Genomic DNA, 15,070 nt, shown 5'->3' on the forward strand with positions numbered 1-15,070 from the left:
AACGTTTCTAGAAGTATTACATACAGACTTTTCTGACTCGGGACTTGAAGAGCGTAGGATCAGAAGTATATTTTCCATCACGAGCACATAATTACCCGTCTTCCATATTTGCAACAACACCTATACAGTCTTCCTCGTTGTATTTTATTTTGTATTTAACATATAAAAGACCATTTAATATAGACCATTAAGACCATTATAAGATATGTGTTTTTTCTTCACAAATCCTGAAAATTTTGTAGTTCATGAATTTTACATCATATGTCTCGTCAATATAACATTAGCCCAATCTTGGCCTCTTGTTAAAGATTAAGAAAAATCACCCTTGCTAAAAGCGTATAATAAATGTTTGTAACGAGAAAACCACAACGCGTTTCTCTATCATGCAAGAAGAAGAAAATATGTAAACCAGATTACTTAACATTCTTGATAATATAATAATATTGTCATAATAACTAACATTTTAATGTTTGCTGTCGTTTTTAGTGAAAAAACTGGTTGCCAATTTGGGCTACTTTGTAAAAATTTTATACATCTCTATGCCAAGCCAATTATTGAGAAGTCACTGAATTTATAATGAAATATAGATCAGGATTATAAGTCAAATATAATCTCAAGCAATTTATTGCGAAATTTCAAATTAATTCTCTTCAAAAAATAACTCACTGATTTAATATGGTTCGTAAAGTATCCGATTTTAGTTGTTCTCACTTTGAGCTCTGAATGAAAACTGTTTTTTTTTTATTAGATTCCTTTATTGATCAATTCACAAAACAAAAAATCAGATTCTACAAATATAGCCGCTACTAGGAAGTGAAGTTTTAAAAAATCTACATACTTGAAACCGTGAAAGCTGTTACAAGCGATTTTTTAGATGAGATTTTGTTTGAAATGCTGACAAAAAAGGTGTACACTAGAAATAATAAATAAAAGTTGAGTTATATTAAGATTGATCAATTGACAAAACAACAAATCAAATTGAACAAACGTAGCCACTACTAGGAAGTGAAGTATTAATAAAACAGACAAGATCGATTTCATCAAATTGTTCATCTCCATGGAACGCCAGCAGTGATGTTAATTTTGGAAGTTTAGAGAAAATGGAGGAAGACCAGCAATAATCCTTACGTCACCTTGTATGGCCATCTTTGCGGAGACGACGTTGAACGGGTAAAAATATAGCCGACACACGTTCGGAATCAAAAGTGACGCTATATCCAATTTTTGTCTATCATGCGCAAATGTTGCTGCCGCCACAAAGAGATGGAAGAGAAATACTGGATATAACTACAATGATTTTCCCATCAGGCACGGAGGCAACCGAGAAAACGGAGGCAACCCCCAAAAAGCCTTCATTGTAGTAGATATCGTAAATACATTGTACAGCTGCCAGTACTCCCTTGTAAACTGCCTTTTCCCCCATGAATTTGCCACATATACGCAAAGTAACTACCTTGAATGGAAGAAATAAAACCTCTCCAATACCTCTACCTGTGAGATACCTGATTAGTCTCTTAATGAAAGAGCTGAAATTTTCCTCCCACGGATTTTCGATTTTTTGTGGATTTTTGTAATTACGTGGAACTCTGACAATGTCCTGGGAAATAGATTGATCCAGAGAAGTTTCAATCAGGATCCCAAGCATCCTGGGAATCCATCCTCTGTAAGGCCTAGAAGCCCGTCCAACCTTCCAATATCATACATTATTTGGAAACTATATATATGGCATACTGCAACTGCTTGAAGAAAAAGACATCTGATGATATTTAAAATTATTGCACAATAAAACAATGGAAAAGTGTTGAGCATATTGCTGTTGATACTAGCAGAAACATGTCTTTCCGAACGCCTTAGAATTCCACGCTGTAGTGATATTCTAATCACAACAATACTTATGGATATCCATATCCACAAATTTTTTGATTCGAGAAGCAACTACAGTTCATATATCCGTATGTGGATCATAACATTGCACTATGTCATAACTTCCAAGTTGAATATCAAGATCAGCATTATTAAAAACAGAAAACATAAGTTTTTCCGTTTATTGCAGCTGTTAATGTATGGTCTTCTATAGATCATTGCTGCAATTTCAGTCCATTCAGCACTTAGAGGATTCCATTTTTCACATCCGTTTATAGTTTATCCCAAACTTCTACCACCAATAACGTATAAAAGACCATTTAAGGTAACAGCAGAGGCGTAATGACGATACCTTAATGTTTAATCAATTTTTTTTATATATATCAAAATATTCTATTGACATAAGATATGTGTTTTTTCTTCACAAATCCTGAAAATTTTGTAGTTCATGAATTTTACATCATATGTCTCGTCAATATAATATTAGCCCAATCTTGGCCTCTTATAGCCCTCCGGCTACCACATTAGGAAAATTGTTGTCAACACTTTTTGCCCCCTCATGCAAACGCGAACTTCGCACATTAAAAACTGAGCTCACCTTGCTTAAAAATTTAAAACTTTGAAAAAATAAGACATGATTTTGGTCAATCTCAATGCCATTTGAAAGATGGATACCCGAGGAGATTCTAAGATGTAACCTTTTTTGTTGAAAAAAAAAAGTAGCTAAAACACAGCTAATTTTTATACGTAACCTAATACAAAATTTACTGTTGGCTAATGAGGGAGATAAACCTAAAGCCTAACCCCTCTGGATTTAATTTGAAAGAAAAAAAAACATTCAAAGTAAAACTATCTCATTGATTTTTTTTTCATTGATTGTATTTTCTCTTTTTTGTCTCATAAATCTATTTTTAATAAAATAGAATAATCAAAATATAATTAATAAAATTTATATATTATTTTTTATCATTGTAAATTACTTACTATTACCAGACATGAATAGTCATAAATGAACCACGAACATGCGAATTTTTTTTAAGAATTAGATACTTGAAAAAAATTATCTATGCTGTCATAGAAACAATAAGAGAGGCACCCGGATACTCCCGCCGTTTACCCGTGCCAAATTCACCAAACGCTTGGAAAACTGTATATCAGTATCTTAGCTCTATGACTATTTACCCTCATTCTATCGCCTTAGGAATAACGCAGGGACGGATAATAGATAGAAATATCTATAACATATGAACTAATTTCATTTTTATGAAAGCTCCCACTCCATTGGACTATTTGTCTTGGCTTTTTCTACAATTAGCCAGGAGATGATGCCCACAACTATTCCTTTTTAATTCAAATTTAAAATTCCTTTTTAACTCATTGTTTCTTCGTCTTTTATGATAGAAAAACCAAACAATATCTCCATTAACAATAGTGAAAATCTCTCCGTTCATTATTCGCAAAAGTCTTCAAGCACCTTACCTAGGGCTCGGCAAACATACGTGGGCATATCTTGCAAGTGATGAAGATGGTTTCTGATACATCGGAGTAAATCAAGTATCTAACAATTAAGACGAATGAAAACAAATTAGTGAGAAAGATCTTAAGCTGAACTGACTAATCATTTGTAATGACGGTGGTTATATTCAATAGAGTTATTAATAGTAAATTCATTTATAACGGTAACCAAAATGATCTCTTGTGACAATTGCAGTTTAGTATTGGTGATTGTTTTTATGTGTTTAGTTTATTCTAGTTTTTTAATCTTTCTTTCTTTTACGCTGAAGACACCTCGTTTTTATACAAGTGAAATATCCGCGTAGTTTTTGTGTTTTTTTGTCCTCGCTACTCGCTGAAGTCACATTTTGTTTTCTTTCTTCATTAAGCTTTTCTCTATATCTCATTCTTATCAACTTTTTCGTACAGGGGTTTAATTAGGGTTTTCCTAAAATCGCTAAGTACTTCTCCTTTTTCAAAAATCATATTCATAATCTTCACTAACTTATTTCTAACCTCTATATTTTTTCTATAGCTCTAACCTTGTATAGCACATTCTCAAAATGTTCTACCGACCTCTTTATCACTAATTCTGGTCTTGTTCCTATCCTTAAAAGGAACACGTCGAGACTGACTACTCAATTTATTAGTATTCCCATGTAATATTTTACTATTATACCATCCACCTACATTTTCCAGATCTTCGGAAATTTTATTCATTGTTTGTACTTCAAACCTCCTTAGTCCATATAATCTTTTCCCAACTTTCTTTAAATTCCTCGTATTTTCTATAAAATCTACCAATCCTCCGAGGCACCTAAAAAGTTTTCTTCATTTACGAAAGAATTATCCAGTTTGTTATTTAAATTGAAATCATTCGATTAAAACAATTTGGTGTAACTTACCCGTCGTCTGTCATGGGGCCCGAAGCTATCTGCGTCATATATCTAAACTTGGTCCAATCGTGCAATCCAGTCATTTTCAATGATCTTAAAAGCCTGAGCTTGCATTCCAGGATTACTCCTTAGTTTTTTTGTGAGTCTATTGCTAGTAAGCTGAAAGCAAAACTTCGTAAGAGAGTTGGAAAAAAGGGCCTGTTTTGAGTTGAACTAAGAATAGGTAAGAAACAGAGAAATGATTACCAAAACACTTCAAGTCTGCTAGAGCAAAAAAAATATACTTAGTCTGTGATTGATGACAGTGTCCAGCAGCAGAATTAACTACTACAGAGTGCCAAATCAGAAACTACTTTCCTGAATCAAAATTAGCCGAAGATGAAGTATTTATTTGTATGCTGCAGGACATTAAAATTTCAATGGGATGATTTAAAAATACTTCTTCTTAAAAATCAACTGGGCAATAAAAAAATATTTCTTCTAAAAATTTATCGGACAATCAGAAAATACTTCTTCTAGAAATCTACTGGTTTATCTAAAATACTTCTAAAAATCTACTGGGCAATCCTAACATTTGGTGATTTGGCTCATTCCTGCGGATAAATAAGCTGCCAATATAACGCTAATATCTCCGCCATAGAAAATGCCGGTGGGGTATTTGGAAATATTTTAGATGTTCAAGCTTTGGTTTTCTCGTAAAACAAACTTTTATTTTTTAGTATTAGTTTTTAAAAAACTCCGAAAAAGACGTTTTTCAAAGAAAGGTAAAGGCCATATTGAAGTCAAGATCAGACGAAATAGAAACCTACAACAACTCAAACAAAAAACGACTAGACATTATCATGAAAGAATAAATGAAACCCAAAACGAAAAGAAAGTAAATAAAGCTTCATAGCAAAAAACATACAACAGGTACTGACATAAATACCAAAACAAAAGTTTAGGCTTTGCCTCCTTTTATCACTGTAAAAGTCTGAAACCCACTGTATATTTTGCGCTTTTAAATTACACGGAATGTGAAAAAAAAAAACTGCTAAAAAAGGTGCTGCAACATAATTTACGCATAAAATAGTTTTTTATTTTTAATATTCCATTTTTAAGAGACAAAAGTAAACAGAGAGAAACAAGCCTGCACCCCCCCCCCCACACACGCAACCTCATTTCTCAAAACGCATCCAATCAAAATTTTTAGATGGCTATTTTGTTCAAAATTGACAAAGGTCCAATAATTATGTGTCCGTGGTTGACAAAAACCCCCCATAGCCTCCATGGCTAGGGTTGTAAGTTATACAAGCCATCCATTGTGAATCTATAAGGTTTTTATCGAAGGGGTGGTCTAATACACTTTGGCTAAGGCTCATTTAATTTTAAATCAAAATTGAATATAAAAAGGAAACAATAATAATAATAATAATAATAATAATTTATTTATGCCCTCTTTACATACAAAAGATGTACACAGAGGAGTATGGAAAGAAAACTGAAAAATTATACTTCTAATGAAAATCAGTAAATCATAGCTGTTTTTTTGCACATAACTCAAAAACCACTCACAAAACATGACCTATAAATAATAACATAACTTATAAAATAGCACCCATAAACATAGCGCATAAATATCTATTTTATTACAGAAATAACGAAAAACTGTTTTACTATTAAATGAGACAATTAAGGGGAAATTTTATTCTATTTTTTTCTAGACCGTCTAAGAAATCGGTCGTATTGTTGTTCTATTTTAACGGTAATATCAAATATTCCGAATTTTCGCATAATATAACTATTTTTGAACCATAGTGGAATTTCAAGAAAATATTCACAAAACCGTAAAAAGTAAACGCGGATACGCTTTTTATCACTTACTCAAAAACTTCAGAAATGGAACAATGAAAAATGCATGAGGTGCAAACGTTGAATTATAAATTATAGCAAGTGTTTGTTTATCAAAACGACCTTTCATCCTGACTAGCAGGCCAAATGTTTTCCCAAGTTTTCGCAATAAAGATGATAATACCAACTCCCGCGTAGCTTCAATTGACGGACCAAAAGGTAACCCAAGGTAATTAATGAAATCTTCATTAATAATATTAAGTGATCCCACCCGAATTGAATGATGCTGGATATCAATTTTACTATTCGCCACTAGTAATTCTGTTTAGGTGGTTCAATTTCTAATCCTATCTCGTTGATGTGAGTGTAATATATTAATTGCATTCTGCATTGCGATTAAATTATCCGAGAACAACAAAATATCATCAGCATACGATAAGTGGCTAATTTAGATACCCTTAATCACATATGGGGGTATGAACCATGCGGCTGATCTAATTGCGTTATTAAATATGAAGGGGCTAACAAATGACCCTTGTTTAACTCCACAACGTAAATAAATTCGGTCTTAAAGTTGCCCTCCGGAAAAATACTCACAGATGACTTACCATACCAGCCCGCCAAACAATGCCCTATAAATGGTTTCATGCCACTATGCAACAGTGACAAAAAAGCGTGGCTATGCAACATACTATCAAACTCTTTTGAAATATTAACTCCACACACAAATAATTGTTTTTTAATCTTATGGTGGTGTTCCAATATTTCTAGAATTATTGCGTGTGCATTTTGAACCCTACACCACTTCGAAAACCCAACTGTTGTTAAATATTGAAGTAAATTTTTTTCAAATAATTTATCAATAACAGAACAAAGTGTTATTGGTGTATATGATGAACATTGTGAAAGATCCTTGCCTTTCTTGCGTATACAAACTACTTTACCTTCACCCATCATAGAAGGGACATAATGATGGGTTACCATTATTTGAAATAATAGCGTAAGATGATCTAGAAATTTGGAAGTACCATACATAAGGTGCTCTGGGAACAAACCGTCTGGACCTGGGGCCTTCCCACATTTTAGGGATCTAATTTGAGTCAAAATGGAAGATGGAGTAAAATAAACTAGGTTCTTATATGGATTCAGCTGAGAAAAATGTTTATACAACAATTAACGATAACTTAATTCAGTTGATGGTGAAATGGATGAAAAGACTGAGGTAAAGTGTACATACCATTGATCTAACGGGATTTGGTCTGATAAATCAGCTGATGACTGTGTAAATTTATTAACCTCATTAAAAAGTAACTTTGGATTATTTCTAATCTTGGTTGATATATCTTTAAATTTTTGTTTCTTCCAAGTTGCCACTTTTTGGTTTGGATTTCTTTTTTGTTTGATTTAACAATCTGGAAAAGGGGGCCATTTCTCGGTTGGTCACATTGATCCTAAATACGATACCTTAGTCGATGTTTCTGTTTTGCTTCATGCAACCCTGGAATAGCAGACCATCCCTTTTTTGTGTATTTCTATGCACTAATAACAGGAACAGCAACGGAAGCCGCAACTTTCATTGCATGAACTATTTCAGCATAATAAATATTTAATTCCAACGGATGAAATTTTAGAAACTTTGACAGGAGGTGAAAAGGAATTCTAATTCTACTGAGAATATCATCTGATATGCACTGATATAAGTTTACGTCTATTCTATCCCAAAGCTGCTTCTGAAACCATTTTGGACTACAACACCTATGGCAAAACACATTTAAAACAACAGAAACTTCAAGGTGAAAATGATCACGAATCAAAATTTCCTCTGATACTTTAACAATAGAATTCTTTAAACATTCAAGATCTGAAATTATAAAGTCCAAATTTGCCACGCTACCTGAGTTATGAACATAAGTAAAGTTTTTGCTATTCGCTGCCACTGATTGATCTTTCAGAAGTGATGATAATAAATTCGGGGACCACGGTAAACTAGGAATAGTGACGTCAGTGTTAAAATCACCACAGAGTAAAATGGCTCTGCAAGATGCTCGTATTTTATGAGAAATTTTTGAGACTCTTGCACATATTTTAACAAAATGTTACGGGGTGGGGTTAGTGGAAATAATTGGATTTGGTGTGAACTTTAGCTTAAGGGGGGATTTTTACCATGCGGTGCTTGGGTCTTCTCTAAGTCATGACAATTTTCTCTGCACCACCCAATTTCACACTATGCTTATCTTGAAAGTCTAAACATACTTCATGACAAAAACTTTGTCAAGCAATGGTTGTATGTGTCAAAACACCAATCTCATCAATCATGAATTATAGAATGCAGAATCCTCTACTCATTTTACAAAAAAAAGAGCATCATTTTGGTTATTTGTTGATAAAAATTTTAGATTTTTTTTGCACCAAGTCCATGTATGATGACTTTGTAAAAAATCTTAAAATTCTTATAACTGCACGACCAGGTTGCTCTATTCTTCTTTTCACACAGTGGATTGTATGTCTTATTAGGTCAAAATAACATTCTTTTTTAAATTCCGGGGGAAAACATTATACTTGGGAGAATATAATGATCAATCAAAAACTGTTGTATGTCCTCTTTAGTTTCATGTAAGACTCTGAAATACATTGTTTTATTTTAAAACTTTTCATTGATGGCATGGTTCAAATTTTTCCTTCAAGCACAATTCAGCACTTAATATAATTTCAATATCTCACTTTTTTAAGTAAAAATATGGTATAACATTAATGTAGAAGGGAGATTATTAAAAAAATACTTCTAGAAACTTAGTGCACAAGGATTCTACCATCTATAAAAAACTTTTGGATAGCACATCTTTCACCATAAATTTGAAAACAGACAAGACTATCAAAAGCTTGCCTTTAAAAAAAATTTAAATGAAAAACTGGAAAAAAAAACAAAAAAGGGAAGATAAAGGTTCTCATGATACAAAATATATTAACTAGTATTATTTTCCATATTATGAAGTAAGAATTATTTTCTTAACATATCCCCTTATGTGGTGGACTGCAAATACATTTACACCCCTATGTCCACCCCTTCTCCCTCTAGAGAGCCCTGACTCTAAAAGCCTGTGTGATATAAGTGAACCCTTGCAAAACAGACCTTCTGCTTAAATGAAGTGAAGGCAAAACTTTTCAGCTTCACAACTTTGCTCAATCCAATTTTATAAGATTTAAAGATATTCAAATATATTTCCTAAATTTTTTAAAAACCTGTTGATATGGCTCAAAATTCTCAAATAACAGAAACTGAATTTCAAGAACAGAAAAAATAAACTAATAGCTGAAGATTGATTCTTTCTCGCAACTCTACTTTTTAAAACTAAAAAGCCCTAGACGGTTTGCCGAAAAGTAAAATCTTCGGCAATCTGTCATCCTTCATAAGTAGAACGTCGCTTAGCAATCTCAACCTTTCTTTTATTATAGCCCTAGAAAGCAGGATTGAACCATATTTTTAGTATAGCCTACTGTTTGAAATACAGTCAGTCAGCCGGGTACCCGGAACAATCCGTAGGCAATTTCTCTGGAAAACATCCTCGACACCCCGCTCCATGCGCTAAAGTTTGATTCTTTCTCGCAACTCTACTTTTTAAAACTAAAAAGCCCTAGACGGTTTGCCAAAAAGTAAAATCTTCGGCAATCTGTCATCCTTCATAAGTATAACGTCGCTTAGCAATCTCAACCTTTCTTTTATGATAGCCCTAGAAAGCGGATTGAACCATATTTTTAGTATAGCCTACGGTTTGAAATACAGTCAGTTAGCTGGGTACCCAGAACAATCCGTAGGCGATTTCTCTGGAAAACATCTAGTAAATCTTCATCCGCTTTTCGAAGCACCCATACTTCAGAGCCATATTTGAGCACTGTCATCACTATAGCTTTCAATATTCTAATCTTGGTTTCCAGACTTATCTTCTTATTCTTCCAAATGTTTACCGCCCGTTGTATACGCCCTAGAGTAGCAATGGGAGAAAGATGTTAGGTGAAAAACGCAAAGTGTATCTTGGGCCTTAGATGACGTTTGAATCTATTTTTTTAAAATCGTTATTAATTAATTAACTGGTTTTAATTATATGAACAAAATATAGGAACAACATATAGAAACAAACAATGGCAAAAAAAGAAACAAAAGAAACAACATATAGAAAGAAACAATGGTAATTACTATTAAAACGAACAGAAATAATATAAGTAAAGTACACTTAAACTGTACTTAAGACGCTAAGTGACGCTAAACTTAAACTTAAGACGCTAGGTGAAAAACGCAGTGTATCTCGGGCCTTAGATGACGTTTGAATCTACTTTTTGAAAATCGATATTAATTAATTAACTGGTTTTAATTATATGAAGAAAATAGATGACAAAATATAGGAACAACATATAGAAACAAACAATGTCAAAAAAAGAAACAAGATGACATTGTTCTTCGTTAACCTTGCTTACATGCCCTCCAGGCGAAGAAGTAATATACAGAAATAATATAATAAATCTACTTTTCTAAACCTAAAAAAATCTACTTTTTGAAAATCGATATTAATTAATTAACTGGTTTTAATTTTATGAACAAAATAGATGACAAAATATGAACAAAATAGATGACAAAATATAGGAACAACATAAAGAAACAAACAATGGCAAAAAAAGAAACAAAAGATGACATTGTTCTTCGTTAACCTTGCTTATATGCCCTCCTGGCGAAGAAATAATATACAGAAATAATATAATAAATCTACTTTTCTAAACCTAAAAAAATCTACTTTTTGAAAATCGATATTAATTAATTAACTGGTTTTAATTATATGAACAAAATAGATGACAAAATGGGAGTGCCCCATTGATAACCGCAAAAACCTAAAAAAATTCTAATATAAGTAAAGTTGCTAGTTACAAGCTAAGAGAAAAGATACGCCCTAGAGTAGCAATGGGAGAAAGACGCTAGGTGAAAAAAGCAAAGTGTATCTCGGGCCTTAGATGACGTTTGAATCTACTTTTTGAAAATCGATATTAATTAATTAACTGGTTTTAATTATATGAACAAAATAGATGACAAAATATAGGAATAACATATAGAAACAAACAATGGCAAAAAAAGAAACAACATATAGAAACAAACAATGGCAATTGCTATTAAAACGAACAGAAATAATATAAGTAAAGTACACTTAAACTGTACTTAAGATGCTAAGTGACGCTAAACTTAAACTTAAGACTCTAGGTGAAAAACGCAAAGTGTATCTCGGGCCTTGGATGACGTTTGAATCTAATTTTTGAAAATCGATATTAATTAATTAACTGGTTTTAATTATATGAACAAAATAGATGACAAAATATAGGAACAACATATAGAAACAAACAATGGCAAAAAAAGAAACAAAAGATGACATTGTTCTTCGTTAACCTTGCTTATATGCCCTCCAGGCGAAGAAAATATATACAGATATAATATAATAAATCTACTTTTCAAAACCTAAAAAAATCTTCTTTTTGAAAATCGATATTAATTAATTAACTGGTTTTAATTATATGAACAAAATAGATGACAAAATATAGGAACAACATATAGAAACAAACAATGGAAATTACTATTAAAACGAACAGAAATAATATAAGTAAAGTACACGTAAACTATAGAGTGCCCCATTGATAACCGCAAAAACCTAGAAAAATTATAATCTAAGTAAAGTTGCAAGTTACAGGCAAAGAGAAAAGATACGCCCTAGAGTAGCAATGGGAGAAAGACGCTAGGTGAAAAACCCAAAGTGTATCTCGGGCTGTAGATGAAGTTTGAATCTACTTTTTGAAAATCGATATTAATTAATTAACTGGTTTTAATTATATGAACAAAATAGATGACAAAATATAGGAACAACATATAGAAACAAAAATGGCAAAAAAAGAAACAAAAGAAACAAACAATGGCAATTACTATTAAAACGAACAGAAATAATATAAGAAAAGTACACTTAAACTGTACTTAAGACGCTAAGTGACGCTAAACTTAAACTTAAGACGCTAGGTGAAAAACGCAAAGTGTATATCGGGCCTTAGATGACGTTTGAATCTACTTTTTGAAAATCGATATTAATTAATTAACTGGTTTTAATTATATGAACAAAATAGATGACAAAATATAGGAACAACATATAGAAACAAACAATGGCAAAAAAAGAAACAAAAGATGACATTGTTCTTCGTTAACCTTGCTTATATGCCCTCCAGGCGAAGAAATAATATACAGAAATAATACAATTAATATACTTTTCTAAACCTAAGAAAATCTACTTTTTGAAAATCGATATTAATTAATTAACTGGTTTTAATTATATGAACAAAATAGATGACAAAATATGAACAAAATAGATAACAAAATGGGAGTGCCCCATTGATAACCGCAAAAACCTAAAAAAATTATAATATAAGTAAAGTTGCAAGTTACAGGCAAAGAGAAAAGATACGCAATAGAGTAGCAATGGGAGAAAGACGCTAGGTGAAAAACGCAAAGTGTATCTCCGGCCTTAGATGACGTTTGAATCTACTTTTTGAAAAACGATATTAATTAATTAACTGGTTTAATTATATGAACAAAATAGATGACAAAATATAGAAACAACATATAGAAACAAACAATGGCAAAAAAAGAAACAACATATAGAAACAAACAATGGCAATTGCTATTAAAATGAACAGAAATAATATAAGTAAAGTACACTTAAACTGTACTTAAGACGCTAAGTGACGCTAAACTTAAACTTAAGACTCTAGGTGAAAAATGCAAAGTGTATCTCGGGCCTTGGATGATGTTTGAATCTACTTTTTGAAAATCGATATTAATTAATTAACTGGTTTTAATTATATGAACAAAATAGATGACAAAATATAGGAACAACACATAGAAACAAACAATGGCAAAAAAGAAACAAAAGATGACATTGTTCTTCGTTAACCTTGCTTATATGCCCTCCAGGCGAAGAAATAATATAATAAATCTACTTTTCTAAACCTAAAAAAATCTACTTTTTGAAAATCGATATTAATTAATTAACTGGTTTTAATTATATGAACAAAATAGATGACAAAATATAGGAACAACATATAGAAACAAACAATGGAAATTACTATTAAAACGAACAGAAATAATATGAGTAAAGTACACTTAAACTGTAGAGTGCCCCATTGATAGCCGCAAAAACCTAAAAAAATTATAATCTAAGTAAAGTTGCAAGTTACAGGCAAAGAGAAAAGATACGCCCTAGAGTAGCAATGGGAGAAAGACGCTAGGTGAAAAACGCAAAGTGTATCTCGGGCCTTAGATGACGTTTGAATCTACTTTTTGAAAATCAATATTAATTAATTAACTGGTTGTAATTATATGAACAAAATAGATGACAAATTATAGGAACAACATATAGAAACAAAAATGGCAAAAAAGAAACAATATAGAAACAAACAATGGCAATTACTATTAAAACGAACTGAAATAATATAAGTAAAGTACACTTAAACTGTACTTAAGACGCTAAGTGACGCTAAACTTAAACTTAAGACTCTAGGTGAAAAACGCAAAGTGTATATCGGGCCTTAGATGACGTTTGAATCTACTTTTTGAAAATCGATATTAATTAATTAACTGGTTTTAATTATATGAACAAAATAGATGACAAAATATAGGAACAACATATAGAAACAAACAATGGCAAAAAAAGAAACAAAAGATGACATTGTTCTTCGTTAACCTTGCTTATATGCCCTCCAGGCGAAGAAATAATATACAGAAATAATATAATTAATATACTTTTCTAAACCTAAGAAAATCTACTTTTTGAAAATCGATATTAATTAATTAACTGGTTTTAATTATATGAACAAAATAGATGACAAAATATGAACAAAATATATAACAAAATGGGAGTGCCCCATTGATAACCGCAAAAACCTAAAAAAATTATAATATAAGTAAAGTTGCAAGTTACAGGCAAAGAGAAAAGATACGCCCTAGAGTAGCAATGGGAGAAAGACGCTAGGTGAAAAACGCAAAGTGTATCTCCGGCCTTAGATGACGTTTGAATCTACTTTTTGAAAAACGATATTAATTAATTAACTGGTTTAATTATATGAACAAAATAGATGACAAAATATAGAAACAACATATAGAAACAAACAATGGCAAAAAAAGAAACAAAAGAAACAACATATAGAAACAAACAATGGCAATTGCTATTAAAATGAACAGAAATAATATAAGTAAAGTACACTTAAACTGTACTTAAGACGCTAAGTGACGCTAAACTTAAACTTAAGACTCTAGGTGAAAAATGCAATGTGTATCTCGGGCCTTGGATGACGTTTGAATCTACTTTTTGAAAATCGATATTAATTAATTAACTGGTTTTAATTATATGAACAAAATAGATGACAAAATATAGGAACAACACATAGAAACAAACAATGGCAAAAAAGAAACAAAAGATGACATTGTTCTTCGTTAACCTTGCTTATATGCCCTCCAGGCGAAGAAATTATATACAGAAATAATATAATAAATCTACTTTTCTAAACCTTAAAAAAATCTACTTTTTGAAAATCGATATTAATTAATTAACTGGTTTTAATTATATGAAGAAAATAGATGACAAAATATAGGAACAACATATAGAAACAAACAATGTCAAAAAAATGAAACAAGATGACATTGTTCTTCGTTAACCTTGCTTACATGCCCTCCAGGCGAAGAAGTAATATACAGAAATAATATAATAAATCTACTTTTCTAAACCTAAAAAAATTTACTTTTTGAAAATCGATATTAATTAATTAACTGGTTTTAATTTTATGAACAAAATAGATGACAAAATATGAACAAAATAGATGACAAAATATGAACAAAATAGATGACAAAATATAGGAACAACATAAAGAAACAAACAATGGCAAAAAAAGAAACAAAAGATGACATTGTTCTT

General features: G+C 31.5%; 1 long non-coding RNA gene across 5 annotated transcripts in view; it reads left to right on the forward strand.

Moving 5' to 3' along the window:
- Positions 1-15,070, forward strand: part of LOC136038525 (uncharacterized) — a 171,077-nt gene that overhangs the window by 115,456 nt on the left and 40,551 nt on the right. The gene's annotated exons all lie outside the window — the stretch shown is intronic.

The sequence above is a fragment of the Artemia franciscana genome, chromosome 18 (genome assembly GCF_032884065.1).
Source record: "Artemia franciscana chromosome 18, ASM3288406v1, whole genome shotgun sequence".
In the NCBI taxonomy this organism is placed as follows: Eukaryota; Metazoa; Arthropoda; class Branchiopoda; order Anostraca; family Artemiidae; genus Artemia; species Artemia franciscana.